Below are 9,377 nucleotides of genomic sequence, written 5' to 3' on the forward strand. Positions count from 1 at the left end.
AAGTAATATAACTTAGTTTCGTTTGTGAACAAAACGTTGCATTATGTGTATCACAAATTGCATGTTTAATAATAAATTAGAAAAAGGGGAAGGATTTACTGTCTGATAGAAATCATTTCGTGAGTGTTAAATTGTGAATGTTAAATGTGAGGTGGAATTTTTTAAATTTCAAATTGTGTATCGTAAACAGTAAATCGAGGTTGTGTTTGATAAATGTTGAGATCGAAAGTAAACACCAATCTAGTACTGTTACATGGTAAGTAAAACATGTTATTGGATTTTTTTTACAAGATTGTTTAACAAAGTTATAATAGTTCAATACAGTTATTTTATTGCAATAATGAATGTAGAAAGTTTGTCCGTGCAAATACAGTTGTGTGGGGGTGTCATTTTATGAAAGGGGACCTGTTTTCATTATTTATATTCAATGGTAATATAATCATCGCAACACATATATGATATGTAGATGGTTAGGAATGACTGCATCATGGAATCACATCAACCATATAGCTAAAAGTATTATTTCGATAATTGATATCGTTTTGACTAACGAATAATACCATACTGCACAAACATACACAATTTCATTCTTGAAAGTCTCGACAAGTTTTGAGATTGGCCTAATGTTAGTTTTCAAAAGCAGATGAAAAGGACTTTAATTTACTCAAACTCTAATAGAGTATATGTTTTCCCCAAAAATAACCAACGTTTACCGGTTCAAAAGTGATTATGCAGAATGTGATTGAAATAATATTTAAGTATTAATATGGATACATGAGTATATGAAGTCTTATTTTCTTTACATGTATATTTGAAACAATAATTATTTTCCTAATTTCCAATTTCATTCTTTCCAAATTGAGTATTTTGAATCAATCAATCATATGGCGTGTTATTAATCAAATTGAATTAATAAGAAATGCTCTCTATAAACATAGAAGAAACTAGATCCCAACAAATTGCATGGCGTATTGGCCGTTCACTGATCATTTGGTTAATTTTAATACGATGGTTATCTATCACACATTGGACCAATGTAGCGAGTTATATATTATAAAGTAAGTACGCAAGTTTGAATAATGGAAATTACCTAAGTTCTAGTTTGGATTGTGGTTTTAAAAGAAGACAAAAAGCACTTTCAACAACCCTTTGAATAGTAAACAATTAATTTCAATAATAATAAATTTTGGCGAGCATTTTCACAGGTTTGAGTCAAATTCTCACGACTTAGTTTTTGTCAAGCCAGTGAGCTGTTACCGTCTGTATACTACAACAAACATTTAAACATTTAGCTATGGCAATATCGCAGTCCATTATTCAAGAGGCTTGTATTTAACGATGGCCTCATGGATACAATGTCTCGAAAGCTAGGGTTTTTTTTTTGTTTTTTTAGAGTAGGTGTAATTGCGTTTAAGTGTTTCCAATTTAAATACATAGGTATTGCGATTTCCTTTAAACAATCGAATGCTAATTTTGTTGAATATTTGGAACCGTTTTCAAAAACAATTCGGACAAGAGTGAATCTGTCCGATTTTGATTATTACAAAAATCGAGGTTTATGAAATTGACCTAAAATACATTTGGAGAATTTTAATTTTGGTTTACAAATATGTAACCACCTACTAAAAAACGGATATAATATGAAAATCGCAAACAGCTCTGAAAATTCTCTCCTATTGTTATTAACTTTAGATTGCAAATTATGGTGTGTGAATTAATTTTATTATTTGTGTTCGATTGTTTTGTGCATAATATCAGCAGAACAAAGCCATGTTTGATGAAGTTATAAGTCTTTGTCAAATTGTAACAAATCAAGAAAATATTAATCAAATAGTACAAATACGTCCAAATACATTCATAATTTGAAATTGTGCAGGGAATTTGTTAAGATTCATTATCCAACCAGCTGAAAATATGAAAAATCGAAGTAAAAATTTTTAAAAATTCAATAAGAAATTGACCTATGATTACATATTTAGTAGCAGAACAGAATATTTTTCCATGATAACCATTGTTTTTTTCCTGTTTTTTTTATTGTTTAGTTTGAGGGGTAACTACATTTCGTTCATTGTTCCATATAAGCTTTTCCAATCATTTCCCAATAATTTTGACTAATGACTTGAATAACAAAATCTTCAAACAATGCCGTCCAAGCAACCTGAAAAAAGTATGCTTGGTTTTCACAAATAATCAATATCTTTTTTTAAAAGTGTAGAAACCAATGAAAATTAACACATCATATGTCATTTTCTGTTCTACAAATAATGTTTAATCATGACTGTAGATTGTTTAACGTATAACAATAATGCTAACCATTGGTGTTCCCGAAATATGACATTCGCATTCACAAAGAGTAACTTTACGTTTTTCCTTTGTTTAAAGCAATCAAGATTAGCTTAAACATATTTAAATTAAACATGTCTTAATCGTTTTTAAACGCAGGGTTCAGACTAAGTCACTACGCATTTTCAATTTAAGTATTCTGAAAATATTTTTCGTACACATTCTAGAACATGGGTGTATACATAGATGCTTTTTTAAAAAAATATCCTGTGCATCCTAATCAAGGGACAATTTTCCAATGGATAGTGGTAGGGGTAATATTCATACTTTTTCAAGTTGGATATTGGGTGGATACTTGGTCAACAGAAGGTTCACAAACTAATAAAATATCAACAATACAATCTGCTTTGATAAGGATGATGTTCAATGTTGCCAAACTTTCCAAGATAAAGGAGAAAACACACCAGGTAATATGAATGTATGTCGATCTTTGGCTATTATGGGACCTCGTTGATTTAGATTGATGTTAATACGCATGTATTTCATTTGTAACAGCTGTGTACCTGTTTTAAATGTTTACAATACGTGTATAAAATCAGAAATAAAGATTATGTTGACAAAAGATCATACACGGTGGATCTTCAGTACTGATTTGACAACAGTTGCCATCCCTCTTATAGAAAATATTTTGCTGCATGTTTATATTGCAATAGACCGGAAACAAATTTAAACTTAATATAAGTGAAAGGTTTTATACATAATCAAACCTGGTTTACCCAGTTCAAATCATAACATATACTTCATACCTCATTCTTTAATTTGTTTAAATTGAGTTGTAAGGCAAACATTAGGATGAGTATTCACTACTTTTTAAATTGTGTATTTTCTGTCAATTCGGATCAAGTATTTTTGAAGTTCTCTCTTTTAGGCATTTTTGTTTCTATCAATTTTATGGGGTGATTACTAATGTGAAAAAGCAAAACAAAATATTAAAAAAAAAAAAACAAAACAAAAAGAATATTCTTGCATTAAATTAAACTACATATATAATTATGCAACACGATGTCTGAAAAAAAACATTACATTTACAATGTCAGCCATTAATATAAGTTATAATAGCTTAGTAAAAATGGATAGAGATAAAAACAAATTTCTATTTAAACATGTATAAGTCATTATAAAAAAAACTAAGATAAAACTTGTACATTCCCTCGGCTCTTATTCCAATTTAGGGAAATTCTACATGTCCATATAGCTTATGCCTCATGTATGTACTATTAGTTTTCTGTGTATTGTGTCCTTCATCATTGTTCTTTTATTATTACATTTCATATGTTCATGTCATCTTTAATGTTACACATATTACATTATGAATGAAAAAGAAAAGATTAGTAATTGATACCTAGCTACTTCCCGTTTCTATTTTAATTATTTGCTAAGGTACAAAAATGGAGACTCTAGCTACATGTATTTGTCAATATAAATTATGCCAATAAAAACACAATGGTGGTGTCTTGAATTCTATCCCGAATGTATTAAGTACAAAGTACTTGGTTTCAAATGAATATATACGTGTTGGTTACTTTGAAATTTATCAGTCATTTAAGAATATTTGTTTGCCGTTTATACAATTTTGATGTTTCAACAGACCATTGGAAATATACTAGACACTGTTGGTCTTATTAGCAATACATTTGTAATTGTACCAAAATATATATACTAAGAATTCATGTTAGATTATGTGATATAAAAATTTTTTTCGGTAAAATAAAAGATTCGAACGGTAATTAGAAACGGGTTTAGTTGAAAACATCATATAATCTGATCTTTATGAATGCTATGTAGCTGAAACTGGATAGGTAATGCAAATAAAACTTAGTTTAATCCACCGTTTTACTTTGAAATGCTTGTACTAAGCATTTAAATCTGATCTCTCTTCCCAACTTTGATCATGAGGTTTGTGTTTTTTTTCTCACTAAATACTTATATTTAACACAATAAAGTAAATTGTATTAAAAACTCACAAGCATGCCTTATTTTGATCATAATGATCATGAAATAAAGAGTTGTCTTATATAATGATATCTAAAAACAAGTTATATAGGTATGTCAGATTACAGTATGCTCTACCTGTTTTTTCAAGACTTGCATTTCCTTGGCAGTTTAGTTTTATACTTAATTCATGGCCCAAAAATAAAATGTATTAAATAAGTAGTAAAAACTTAAATATCGAAAATAGGAACCAACATCTAGCGCTGAGAATTTTTAAAATGAGTAGTTCAAGTGTTTTATGAATTTAGATTTTTCTTCTATACTATTTGATTTTGGGAAATAATCTTTGATACAACTAGGGTCTGACGTGTCTGAAAACTGAGCAAGCGAATATCCTGAAGGGCATATGATTCACTACCAGTTGCATTTATCAATGATAAAATAAAAGTATAAAAGATGTTTCAAAAATCCTAAATATTGAGATAGGAAGCCATTTAAGTCACTTAATAATAAACGAGTTTGATAAATGCCATTAACTAACAATGACATCCGAATGTTTACTTATGCAATAAAATTCATCTAAGAATCACAAGACAGTTGTAAACCTATTACGTAACGCCGTTGTTTAAACATGAAATCATATTTATGACTAGAATTTGTTACGTCCTTAAAAATAAACTTTTTACGTGGTGTTGAAATTTAAACTATATTTTGAAATAATCTTTCAATCACGAATGGGCATTTGTTCTAAGATTGCAAAAAAACTACATGCATGTGCCTCTAGTTATCAGAACATTTTATGGAGGGCCTAGAGCGTATGCGGTTACACTTTATTTAATGGGTCGTTAAAGCGTAAGGGGTGAACATTTTGGGGGTTTTGTTTTGTATTTGTTCGTTCAAGGTGTCTTTAGATTTAACTACAATAAAGCTGAAAACAACTACCGACAGCCAAAATTTTAACATTAATTGATCTAGAGGGCACCTGACCTCATCATATCAATGGTAGAGCTTTCTGTGCAAGCAGAGACCAACTTCATAGATATCAATAGAAATCGGGCTCTTGTTGAAATGAGAAGGAAAAGTTTATTTTGTCGTTCATTTTGTGTTGGTAATAATCTTTCATATTATTAATCCCTAACTAATTGGTAAAATTGTAGTTAGATATAAATCACGATTTTTAATTTTGAGTTTTTATTAGGGGTTACACTAGATACCTGTTTTACGCCTTTTTTATGAAAATAATTCCGGATAAGATGCACACAAAATGTGCATCTACCATTTACGAGATGTTGTCATATAATTTTATTCAATTAAGATAATATATGGCTGTCTTTTTGAAGTTTGAAAAAAGTGTGTGCATCACTTTTTACGGGACATAATAGTACAAAAATAATTACATAGTGTTCGTATGAGTCCTACGAAAAAGATTTTAGGTTTAACAAAAGAAGGTATACACGATTTTAAGCGTCAAAAATATATATTATTTGACATTTTTTGGGGGTTCAAACATCAATATGGTTTGGCTACATAATGCTATATCAGAATTAACGTCTACAATTTTGATACATCCGCTGCTTCAAGGGCTAAATTGTAAATTTGAATATTTTTGTCACATTATTATAATCTCTTTATCGTTCAAATCAATATACACTTATGTTTATTTAATTTCAGTGTGAGTTTATTTATCATCTTTCGAGTGCATTTACTTACCGTTAATTTACACTCTACAAAATTCGTTGATTTATTTGTTACGTCTTGTACAGCTAGAGTGCACAATTCAAATATAATTTACAAATACAATAAAAACAACAGGTCCCCGAAAATATCGATACTTAAATATGCATTCATTGTCCCCTTCTCCATTTTTGATAAATTTATATGACCATGCGTTTTTTTTCAAATTCCTGTGCCAAAAAGAAAAGACCCCCCCCCCCAAAAAAAAAAAAAAACAAAACAAAACAAAACAAAACAACACAAAAAAAAAAAAAACAAACAAAACAAAACAAATGTCTCCGCCTATTTGTTGAACCTTTGCCTCGAGTTCGGCAACATTAGTTTTCTGCGTACAAATATATATGACAAATATTAATTTTTAAATTTCCTTTCATGTGCATTAACATACTTGCACCAATAGCATATGGTGGTTACTTTTCTAAGATGTTCAGATATGCCAAAATTAGTAGGCACTATTCTGTGATCGTCATATGTCTTTGCTGCCCAAAAGGACCATTATGTGTCTCCGCTGTCCAAAGGACCGGTATTTGGACCAAGGTTTCAAAATTACGTACCATACGCTGCCTCAAAAGATTTTAAATCCCGATTTTGTTGCAAGCACCGGTATTCTGTTTATGACAAAAGTTTTATGGACGACGGGTCATTAAAACACCTTCTGTACAGTTATTACGTCTAATTTTGTGCAGGTGAAGGAGTAATCAAAGGAACCAAGGTTATAGCGGAATGTAATCCAGGGACAAAGACCCGACATGCAAAACAGTCATACACAACATAGAACATACAATAACTAAAATCATAAATACAAAGTAACAAAAGCAAATGAGCAACTTGGACTCCACTAAAAACTGGGAGCATGGACCAGGTGCACCGGTAGGGTAAGCGTCCTCTGCTTTTCTAGAGACACCCGCCGAGTTGCTCATAAAAAGTCAAGTCCAGGGTAGACAAACGAGGAAAGGAAAACTATGAAGATCTTGTGCTGCCTGTTTTTATTGCAATATATTGTAATGTCCTCAGCATTTGTCTAAATTAAACTGCTATTGAATACGGCGGTATACTTTTGAACAATTAAAGGTTTTTTTTTATCTAAAACGATCGTTTTTTGTGCAGTCTTTTTCATGTGAAATTAAGTAACAAACACTGAATCACTTTTTCAGTGACTCTCCATTATCCATGACACTCTTTTGTATTATCATTCTGTTGAATTTTTTTAATAGTGTTCATAACGAGTTCTTGGTTATTCAAATTTGCCTTTTCAATCTTTCATTGGTGAGGGGATTTAAAATTTAATTCATTAAATATTGCTTCATAATTTATTGGAAAGAATGAAAAAAAACATGATTTAGAATAATATATAAAATGATCTTTTTATTCTTAACCACTTTGCATGGAAGTCCTTTATATCATCAAAAATGAGATCTCCATTAATGTTATTCCCTTCGTCATAAAATTTGAAGAGTCTTTCTACGGTGCCTTGTAATGAAATATGTATGATTCCTATCTTAAGAATAAGCGTTATATAAAATACAAACAGTCTATTGTCCATATGAGTTATATAGATATAAATTTTTAAATACTAGTGCAATGAGTTGAAAATTAAGTGCTCAAAGTTTTTTACAAAAAAATCATTGGAAATATATTGTTCGGGTTAACTGTACTGGTTTTCGTAGTTTGGAATAAAGTTCGATTGAAATTAAGTTAACAGTTTTCAATGGAAATTTAGGTTTTGATGAAGTGCTATTTTCATAGGAATTAGTATAGTTTGGAATTTACATGTAGCGAAATTGTTTTCTCAGAAATTATAGGTATCAATTTAAGTGTTCTTTTCATTGCACTTATTTTATAACAATGTCAATGAAAAGAACACTTAAATCGATACCTATAATTTCTGAGAAATCAATTTCGCTACATGTAAATTCCAAACTATACTAACTATCAGTAACGTTTACTTCAAATTATTGTTTTTTTTTTCAAGGAAATGTTACTAAAATAAGTTTGATGTTCTTTTTAAACGGGTCAATTCATATTTGCTATCGACTTGGGGACCTGAAGACTTTCTTGAAAAAAATTGAATATATATATATATATATATATACACACAGACAACAATTAGTGTTCAATATTAGTATTTTTCTTTGATGGCAAGTACAAAATGACTTTCAACATGTTTCTGTCAACTGCGAAATGCAAAACCTTAATTGCTATAAATGATTTCTAAAAGCTCAAAGTTCCCCCAAAATATTACTAATATTAATTTGATGTGATATATAGAGTGTATTAATCGCTTTATGTACATTCCTGTTAGTTTAAATGTACCAAATAGCTTTGCATTGTATAAACATCACTGTTTTGTGAATTCAAACATAAACATATAATAAAACAGTTAATCTTTCCTGCAATCAGTTCGACATCTGTCCAACCATTCCTGCAATCAGTTCGACATCTGTCCAACCATTCCGGCAATCAGTTCGACATCTTTCCAATAAATATGTGCACTTTTTGATTATTAAAATAATAAAATGAAGGTAATTGGTTAAAAGCAATGCGTTGATGAATTGTATTAATATTATAACCACAAGATATAAGATGTTCGAATCTTTTGAATAAGTTAACACGCTAATTATGAAAATTTCTGCTTACACGTTCCAGTGTAAACAATTTACCATGTTATCGATAAATGTAATTAAAAAAGACACCATTTTTTAAAGTTTGTAAACATAGTCAATTTTGTTTTATACAAGTTAATTCAGATGATGTTCGTTGGTCCTTGGTTTGCAATTGAGGGTTGTTTAAATTTTTGACAGGTTATGTGAAGTAACCAATTTAGGAGCATTTCAGGCTTCATGAACCGCAAAGTTTATGAATAAGCGTAAACTGTCCCTAAGTTTGTCGTGCAAGCATAACTTGTTTAAAAAAATAAAGACAATTCTTAAAATTTAATTTCTAATCGATTAAAGTCAAAATCAAAATGTTTTCCTTTATCAAACCTGATTTAATTTGGAATTATCTGAATTGCAGACTGCTGGCCGATCAGCATCACAGTACCAAGTTAGTTTATGGGAAATAAACGATCTTGCCCAGAAAAAAATACACAATAAAATTCAGTTATAACATTATGTACGTAAGTCGGAAATAAAATTCAGGTTCGCAAGTAATTTTCAAGTGTGCACCACGGGCATTGAGGTGATTCCAAATAGACCGAAAAAAATATATGACAGCCATTCTTTAAAATTTAATTTCAGCATCAACATTCAAAGAGTAAGGCATGAAAAAAAAAGGTTGGGTTGATGACAACAAAGACACAATACACAATCTTGTCTATGAGATAATGGACGTTTTTTATCCAATCAGAAAGCGTATTACTTCATGAA

Source organism: Perna viridis, chromosome 7 (genome assembly GCF_037379345.1).
Source record: "Perna viridis isolate PV_CMFRI_1.1 ecotype Kerala chromosome 7, ASM3737934v1, whole genome shotgun sequence".
NCBI lineage: Eukaryota > Metazoa > Mollusca > Bivalvia > Mytilida > Mytilidae > Perna > Perna viridis.